At 38.4% G+C, this 8363-nt stretch overlaps 1 non-coding gene across 1 annotated transcript; it reads right to left on the bottom strand.

The window, feature by feature from the left end:
- Nucleotides 1-1603: 1603 nt before the first annotated feature.
- On the bottom strand, nucleotides 1604-1708 carry LOC113625508 (U6 spliceosomal RNA). The gene has a single exon (XR_003434707.1). It is a non-coding gene; the product is annotated as a U6 spliceosomal RNA (small nuclear RNA).
- Nucleotides 1709-8363: the final 6655 nt, after the last annotated feature.

Consider the following 8363-nt stretch of genomic DNA (forward strand, 5'->3'; position numbering starts at 1 on the left):
TTCATTCCATCATTTTAATCACTCCCTTGACTACACCTTCAACTCTCTCCCTGGGTAAATCCAACTCTTAGCTTCACCTGAGTAGCTGGAGGAAGAAAACAGATGCCTTTTGATGGTGCTGTACAGGGTGCATTGTTATTGCCTTAACCTGCTGGTAGGGCAGAAAAAAAAAAAAAAAAAGAGTTACTCATTACTTCTCGGATTGAGTATCTGAAGGTTTGATCAGAATATTTAAATACCTAACACATATTAGTATATATTTAGCTTTCCTAAAGTGCTCTGACAAAGCATTCAGGGATAATCATTTGGTTGGTTAAAATTGCTGTTTAACTCAGGAAAAATATTAAATAAAAAATACAGCTTATTTGAAACTTATCAAGTAAGTGGTTATTCCAATGTTTTTAAAAGATGTTCAGTTTTAAGGAGGTTGAATATGCATACATTATTTGATTTCTTTTTTTCTTAGTAAACTCTAGGTGGTATAAAGGAAAATTTTAATTAAGTCCAAGTTATTTTCTTCATCAGTTGAGTTCATTCATTCATTCAACCAATATTTATTGAGTGCACGTTATGAATGTAATAAACATAGAGTTGTTTATTTATTGTAAAATGAGTCTGTCCTCTGTCTGAATTCGCTGCTGAGGATAGGAATTCTGCCTGCCTTAGACAGAGCTGTAGACCCAGAACTCAACACAGTGCTTTATGTGTGATAGGCACTCAACAGCTACTTCCACTGCCCAAAACAGCATCCCTGAATACTTAGGTGGCATAGGATGGGTCAGTGTAACTTCTAGTTAGATGGCTAGAAGAGTCAGAAGGGTGATGAAGACTGTTTCAGGAAAAGGGATCAGATAATCCAAATATGTATAAAATTCTTAACCGTGGAAAAACTATCCCACTGTCCTTGGGATATATATTAAGGACACCTGGTTTTATATTAAATTGGGTAAGGTTAAGTTAAAATTCCAGATTATGACAGTGTCACTCATTGGAACTGTTCCTGAGATAAATGAAAGCTGTTTCTTTCTATTTTTAGTATCTCTATGGATGAGATATTTGTAAACAATTATGAATGCAGGGTGGTAGACCCTTTTAGGGCATGGACCAAGGGTAAATAATCAGAGGGCGGATGAACTTTTGACTGATTCATTTAAAAAAATTAATAGACTTTATTTCTTTTTTTTCTGTTGTTCCATAATTTATTTAGCCGTTCTCCTATTGATGTACATTTATGAATTCCCCAACCCCTTGTGGTTTTGCTATTACAAACCAAGCTACAACAACTATCATTGTATGTATATCTTTTGCACATGGGCCAATATTTCTTCAAGCCGGGTTTCTGGAAGTGAAATTGCTGGGGTAAAGGGAATGCATTTTTTTAAATTGAAGTGTAGTTGATTTACAATGTTGTGTTAGTTTCTGGTGGACAGCAAAGTGATTCAGATACACACACACACACACACACACACACACATATATTCTTTTTCATATTCTTTTCCATTATGGTTCATTACAGGATATTGAATATAGTTCCCTGTGTTATACAACAGGACCTTGTTGTTTATCTGTTTTATATATAGTAATCTGTATCTGCTAATCCCCCTCAGACATGGAATGCTTCACAAATTTGCGTGTCATCTTTGTTCAGGGGCCATGCTAATCTTCTCTGTGTTCTAATTTTTAGTATATGTGCTGCCGAAGTGAGCCCTAGAATTTATTTCTTAGAAAATTTTAAGTGTAAAGAAAAATTGAATAGAAAGTATAGGTCCCTGAAAATGGGAGACAAAGTTAGAAAGAAACAGCACCTGTTGTGCTCTGAAATTGTAGAATCTTAGAAATAGAAAGGAATAGAGATCACTTAGTACAGCTTCTTAACTCAAATCATGAATCCCTTCTCTGTTGCCTGTCTTTGGTGGGTCTATAGCTTAGATCTACGGTGGGAATAGGAAACCAGCTCTTGTTGAAGTGGCCTTTCCCATCAATGGGTGGCACTAGTTGTTCAAAAAGCTTTCCTTAAGCTAAACCTGAACTTTTCCTTTTAAGAACTTCTATCTGTAGGCTCTAGTTTCGCCCTTTCATTTTGTAAAGAATACAGCTGCCATGCTGCCTCTAATAGTACTCCCTTCTATGCTATTCTACTATATTCTAGGCTAAAAAAAAAACCACAAAAAAAACTCTTGACATTTTATATTTGTTATATGGTTTTTAGGTTCCTCACAACCTTGCTTACACTCTATGAAAATACATTCATGGCTATTAAAGTAACTCTTTTTCTTTACTTACTGTTATTATCATTTGCGATAAGAACACTTAACATAAGACCTACTGTTGTAGCAAAATTTTAACTATACAGTACAGTGTTGTGAACTATAGGCACTATGATGTGCTGTACTTCTCTAGGACATATTCATCATTTCATCATTCTATCAACTGAAATATTGTGTCATTTTACTAGTACCTCCCTGTTCCTCTCTTCTCCCAGCCCCTGGCAACGACATTCTGCTCTCTGCTTCTATGAGTTTGACTATTTTAGATTCCTTATATAAGTGATATTATGTAGTATTTGTCCTTCTGTGTCTGGATTATTTCGCATAGCCTAGTGTCCTCCAGACTCATCCATGTTGTCCCCCAAATGGCATGATTTCCTTCTTTTTTTTTAAGGCCGAATAATATTCCATTGTATGTATATATACCACCTTTTCTTAATCTATTTATCTGTCGATGAATAGATTTAGGCAATAAAAGCAAAAATAGACAAATGGGACTACATCAAAGTAAAAAACTACTGCACAGCAAAGGAAAAAGTCAACAAAATGAAAAGGCAACCAACAGAAATGGAGAGCATATTTGCAAACCATATATCTGATAAGAGGTTAATATCCAAAATATATGAGGAACTCCTTTACCTCAAGAGCAAAAAAACAAGTAACCCAACTAAAAAATGGGCAAAGGGGTTGAATAGATATTTCTACAAAGAAGACATCCAGATGGACAAGAAATATATGAAAAGGTGCTCAACATCACTAATCATTAGAGACATGCAAATCAAGAACACAATAAAGTAACTTTAAAGAGTACGATGTCTACAATAAAACATACATAAATACCAGATGTAGTTTTACTATCAGTTATTGTGCTTTTATTATTGCATGCTCAGCTTTTCTCTGAAACATGGGAGATTTGACTTGAATAATTTCTAAGGTCCTTTCCAACTTTTAAAAGCTATTGTATTTGGGTGTGTGTGCATGTGTGTGTTACAGCCATGCCATCTTATTGGCTTCTTGAACTTGCAGCTGATGCAGAGTCCCAGAAAATTTTTCACATGAAGTTCTGCTAAGCTATATCTTAATCAGCTGCATAACTTTACATTTATCCTTATTATATCCTCTCTTGTTTGTTTCTCTTTGTTACTGAAACCCATGTGAATGATTTTGAATGTCAGTTCCCTATTTGTTGGATTGGTTAGCCTACCAAGATCCGTGTCATCTATAAATATTTTTTAGCATGATTCCCACATATGCACTTAATTTTTTATTTTGATTCATTTAGTTTTTGTTTGTTTGTTTGTGTTTTGAGGTATGTGGGTCTCTCACTGTTGTGGCCTCTCCCATTGCAGAGCACAGGCTCCAGACGCACAGGCTCAGCGGCCATGGCCCATGGGCCCAGCCAGTCCGCGGCATGTTGGATCTTCCCAGACCGGGGCACGAACCCGCGTCCCCTGCACTGGCAGGCAGACTCTCAACCACTGCGCCACCAGGGAAGCCCAATTAATTTAGTTTTGATTAACTTAGTTGTTGATAAATTAAAAGTTCAGTAGAAAAGGGCTAAAACAAAATCTTATTTCTAGCTTTTCTCTTCAGTTTGCCATTGTTCCATTCATCAACAATCTTTGAATAGACCTGTCTTATCAACAATGTGTCCATCTAATTGAAACTATTATCTAGCTTACATTTCTCATTGTCCAAAAAGATATCATGAATGAGCTGGGAAATCCTTGCAAAAATATAATATACTGTGTCTACAGTATTACTACAGTTCATGAGATTAATAATGCTGTCCAAGAAGGGAAAGTATTTTGTTTGACCTGACTTACTCAGGGTGAGCTCATATTGTCTCCAGAAGGCAATTCTCGCTCTCTCTCTGTCTCTCTCCCTCTCTCTCTCTCTCTCTCTCCCTCTCTCTCTCTCTCTCCCTCTCTCTCAAAAGGTCAAAAACAGTCTATTTAATCATCCATTATGGAATTTTTATGGGGAGGAATGTTAGGTTTTCTAGTCTCTATTTTCTGGGAACCATCTTTTCTCTCTTCTTGGAAAGCAGAACATTTGATTGTCTCATTCATGAGTAGGAAAGGTCAACCCTTTGACATGCTGTTCATATAGATGGAAGACATAGAAAGATCTGTAGGGGGTGGGAAAAGTGATTTTCGGAGGGAATTTGGGCATTGTCAGTTTAGTTACAAAATGCTTCCTTCCTCTGTGATCACTTCATGCTTTTTGAATAGAGGCATAATAAATGATACATAATAGATTAATAAATAATAGAGAATATCTTCATCAATGATTGAGCATTTATGTACCTTATGCAGTGTATCCAAAACACCTAGTTTATCTCTACTCATGGTACTATAAATACAGTAGAGGGTCTCCTCCACTCCCAAACTAATAAAGCTGCGAGTGGAACTACTATAGTTCCTCTGGTAAAAACAGCTTGGACTCCACAAGTCTGTCTGAAACTTAATCATAAGTACAGGGGGACTAAGAAGACTAAACCACAGATGCTCTTACACTAAACACGAGTATAGTATCAGTTTTTTGTAGCTTATGAAGCTGTGGCTTCTTGCTGATGAATAGGCATCTTTCCTCAAAAGAAGCTCAGTCTCACTTCCAATAAAACACTGCTTGGAAATCATGACGGTTAATGTTACGTGTCAGCTTAGCTAGATTATGGTGCCCAGCTGTCTGGTCAAACACTAGTCTAGATGTTGCTGCAATGGTATTTTGAAGACACGATTAATACTTACAATTAGTTAGCTTTAAGTAGATTATCCTGGATAATGCAGGTGGGCCTCATCCAGTCAACTGAAGGCCATGAGAACAAAAAACTGATGATTCTCAGAGAAGAAGGAATTCCACGTCAATGTAGCATAGAAATCCTGCCTGAGTTTCCATCTTCCCTGCCTGCCCTACAGATTTTAGATTTAAGACTGCAACTTCAACTCTTGCCTGAATTTGCAGCCAACTGGTTTGCCCTACAGACATAAGACTTACCAGCCTCCACAATTATGTGAGACAATTCTTTAAAATCAATCAACCTCTCTCTCTGTATAGCTATCATTTCATAGATATAGATACAACTGTATATACAGACATCTATCCTATTTGTTCTGTTTCTTTTTATTATTATTATTATTTTTTTTTTGCGGTACGTGGGCCTCTCACTGTCGTGGCCTCTCCCATTGCGGAGCACAGGCTCCGGACGCACAGGCTCAGCGGCCATGGCTCACGGGCCCAGCCGCTCCGCGGCATGTGGGATCCTCCCCGGACCGGGGCACGAACCTGCATCCCCTGCATTGGCAGGCGGACTCCCAACCACTGCGCCACCAGGGAGGCCCGGTTCTGCTTCTTTAGAGAATACTGAGTGGCAAGGAAGGTAACTTCCCTCCCTATGATCTGCATATGTGACATGTGGAACTCCTGATGGCTCCTGCCATTACTGGCCACTCACTTTGATATTTCATACTTTCTTATAAGTCATGGACCATCCATGACTTCCAGGAAGATCAGGCACATAGCAGCCACTTCATAAATACTTGAATGGATGTTGAATACAACGTAAGGAGGAGCTAAACATCCCCTGCACTGTTGATATTCCTTCCAGTAATATCTGCTACAGTGATGCAGTCTGCATTTGTGTCTTCCTCCTGTGCCTCATCGCAGCCTGGGAGATATGGGGAACCACCACAGTTGCCCTTGGGGATGGCATTCTTGCTGCTCCGCCCTCTTTAGTCTTGGATCTTCATCAGTTCCTGGAGGAAGTCACTCTCTTAAGATTCTGAGGACATCTGGAGTTTTTTAGGCCCCTCCTTACAGCACCTCTGCCCATTTCTACCTAGACTTTCTCTCCCAGGTGTTGCCAATGGCAGGCTGAGTTTTTAGTTAGAGATAAAACTAAGCTATGTTAGTAACTGTCACTTGAGATGCAAAGACTAGGATGAGGAATAAGCTCTGAAATGGAGAGTCCCAAGCTATCTAGATTTTGATTACATCTTCCAACCAAAGAGCAAATTTGTGAGAAATGACTGACTCCTGGGAAGAGTGAGGAACTGCAGATGAAATGCTATTGACCCTGGTCCACTATAGATACTACTGAAGAGATGTCATCCAAGAAAAAGAAATAAAGCTAGGAGGAGAGCAAGGAAAGCACACTCAACAAGAAACTGTTTGGGTTACAGAAGTCAATGGAAACGGGGGAGTGGGAGGGTAGAGGCAGAAACTTATGTTTATGATGTGTCCGTTATGTGCTGGACAGTGTGAAATGAAGTGCTTTATATCACCTCATTTAACTTCACAGGAGTCTGATGAAACAGGTGTTTTTGCTCCATTATAAGATAAAGATCTAAAATTCAGAATATTTAAATAACTTCACCCAGTATCTTAGATTTTAAGGCCAGAAGAAGAACGTAGGTTCATCCAACTCCAATGTGTATGATTTTCTCATCTATACTTTACTGTAGGAAAAGAAACCTATTTTCTAAAAACAAATCTTATTATGTAATATAAATTTAAAGTTTAGCATAGTTTGAGGCCATTTCCCTACTGTGAAATATTATGCATATTTCTGGAAAGCAAACTGGGGAAAGGTGTTTTTCCCCCCCTTAATTATATCAAACAAATGATCTTACAATTACATAAGTAGTTGCCCATTATGTGAAAATGTTTATGTACATAGTTACATACATACACACAGTGAAATATGCAGACTTTCTGGAACCACATATTAAAATCTTTGAAGTTGAATCAGCCTTTCTTCTTTCTGAGTAACCTAAACTCAATGCCATTCAGCTGATTAGGGAATTCCAGGGATGAGATCTTTAAAACCCAATGTCAAAAGGTGATAGTCTAGTCTTTACTGACTGTCTGATAATCATTACTTTAGTTTCACACTCATGAAAACTGGCTTTGTCCTAATTATTCTCAGGCATGTGGGTGTGTCCTGCAGTGTGGTGCCCTGTATTACAGCCTTGTAAAAAGTGATCAACCCAAAATTTGGCATAGGTGTAAATTAATGAAATAATATTCTTGTGTAAACTAGCCCTGAAGAAAATTCCTAAACAGATATGCCGAAAGTGGTGGGTGATTCTGACATCTCTCAAATAAGCCTAGAGTCCCCAAGGTGATTATTCTGAGTGCCAGTCCTCATTGGGGGTATTAATGGAGCAGATTTGATAGGGCTGCTAAGGAGTTTGAAGAGCACTGAACGAGGAGTCAGGAAGCATCCATTTGCATCCCAGCACTGCATCCCAGCTACCCGAAAGGCACCATTTGCATTCTGGTGCTACCTGAGAGGCAATGTCAGTCACTAACCTTTCTGAGATTCTTTCTTCATTTGTGACACTGTTGAATAACATCCTCCAAAGTTGTGATCATCAAGTGAACCTGACAATATGAAAGCCCTCAAAACAGCGAAGCACTAGAATACCATGTGATAACTCATTTATAATTAACCTCTAGGTTTAATATCACAATTTGAAACCAAAACCCTCAGATTCACATGAAACATCAGTGATGTTAATAATTAGCCTCTGTCAGAAATTCCAGAATCACCCATGTGCATGAGGGCTAGTTATTTTTGTGCTCAGTGTGACATCTAACGCCACAGTAGAATACATTTGTTCAATTTTACAAGCTCCAGAAGACCAGTAGATACTACTTGCTTTTGAATACTAGAACCTAGGTCTCAACAGTTTCCATGGACTCACTTTATCCTAGTCCACAGTAAATGAGATCAGAATAAAACTGAGTAAACATACCACAAACCTGGTGCTTTGTAAAGCATCATGGTATTTTAGAAAGCCAGAAGTAAAATCATATATTTATTGTGTGTAGGACAACAACGTGTCCATTCTGTCTGTGGGCTTAGTATGTCCTTGGAGATTCTTACTTGAGGCAGGATTGTGCCATCGATAGAAGGAGAAACGAGAGCCAAGGATTTAACTCCTTCCTAATCTTAATTCTTTCACAGTAGCTACTTTGAGTTTCTGGTTACCAATCCTGTAGATCAGAAGTCCATGGACGTTAGAACACCATTCTTGTGCTTAGCAGGGCTAAATGGCTGCATTATCTTGGTCACGTTACCTAACCTCT

The sequence above is a fragment of the Aethalodelphis obliquidens genome, unplaced genomic scaffold (assembly GCF_003676395.1).
Source record: "Aethalodelphis obliquidens isolate GAN/ISIS:26980383/991018 unplaced genomic scaffold, ASM367639v1 scaffold15, whole genome shotgun sequence".
Classification (NCBI taxonomy): Eukaryota; Metazoa; Chordata; class Mammalia; order Artiodactyla; family Delphinidae; genus Aethalodelphis; species Aethalodelphis obliquidens.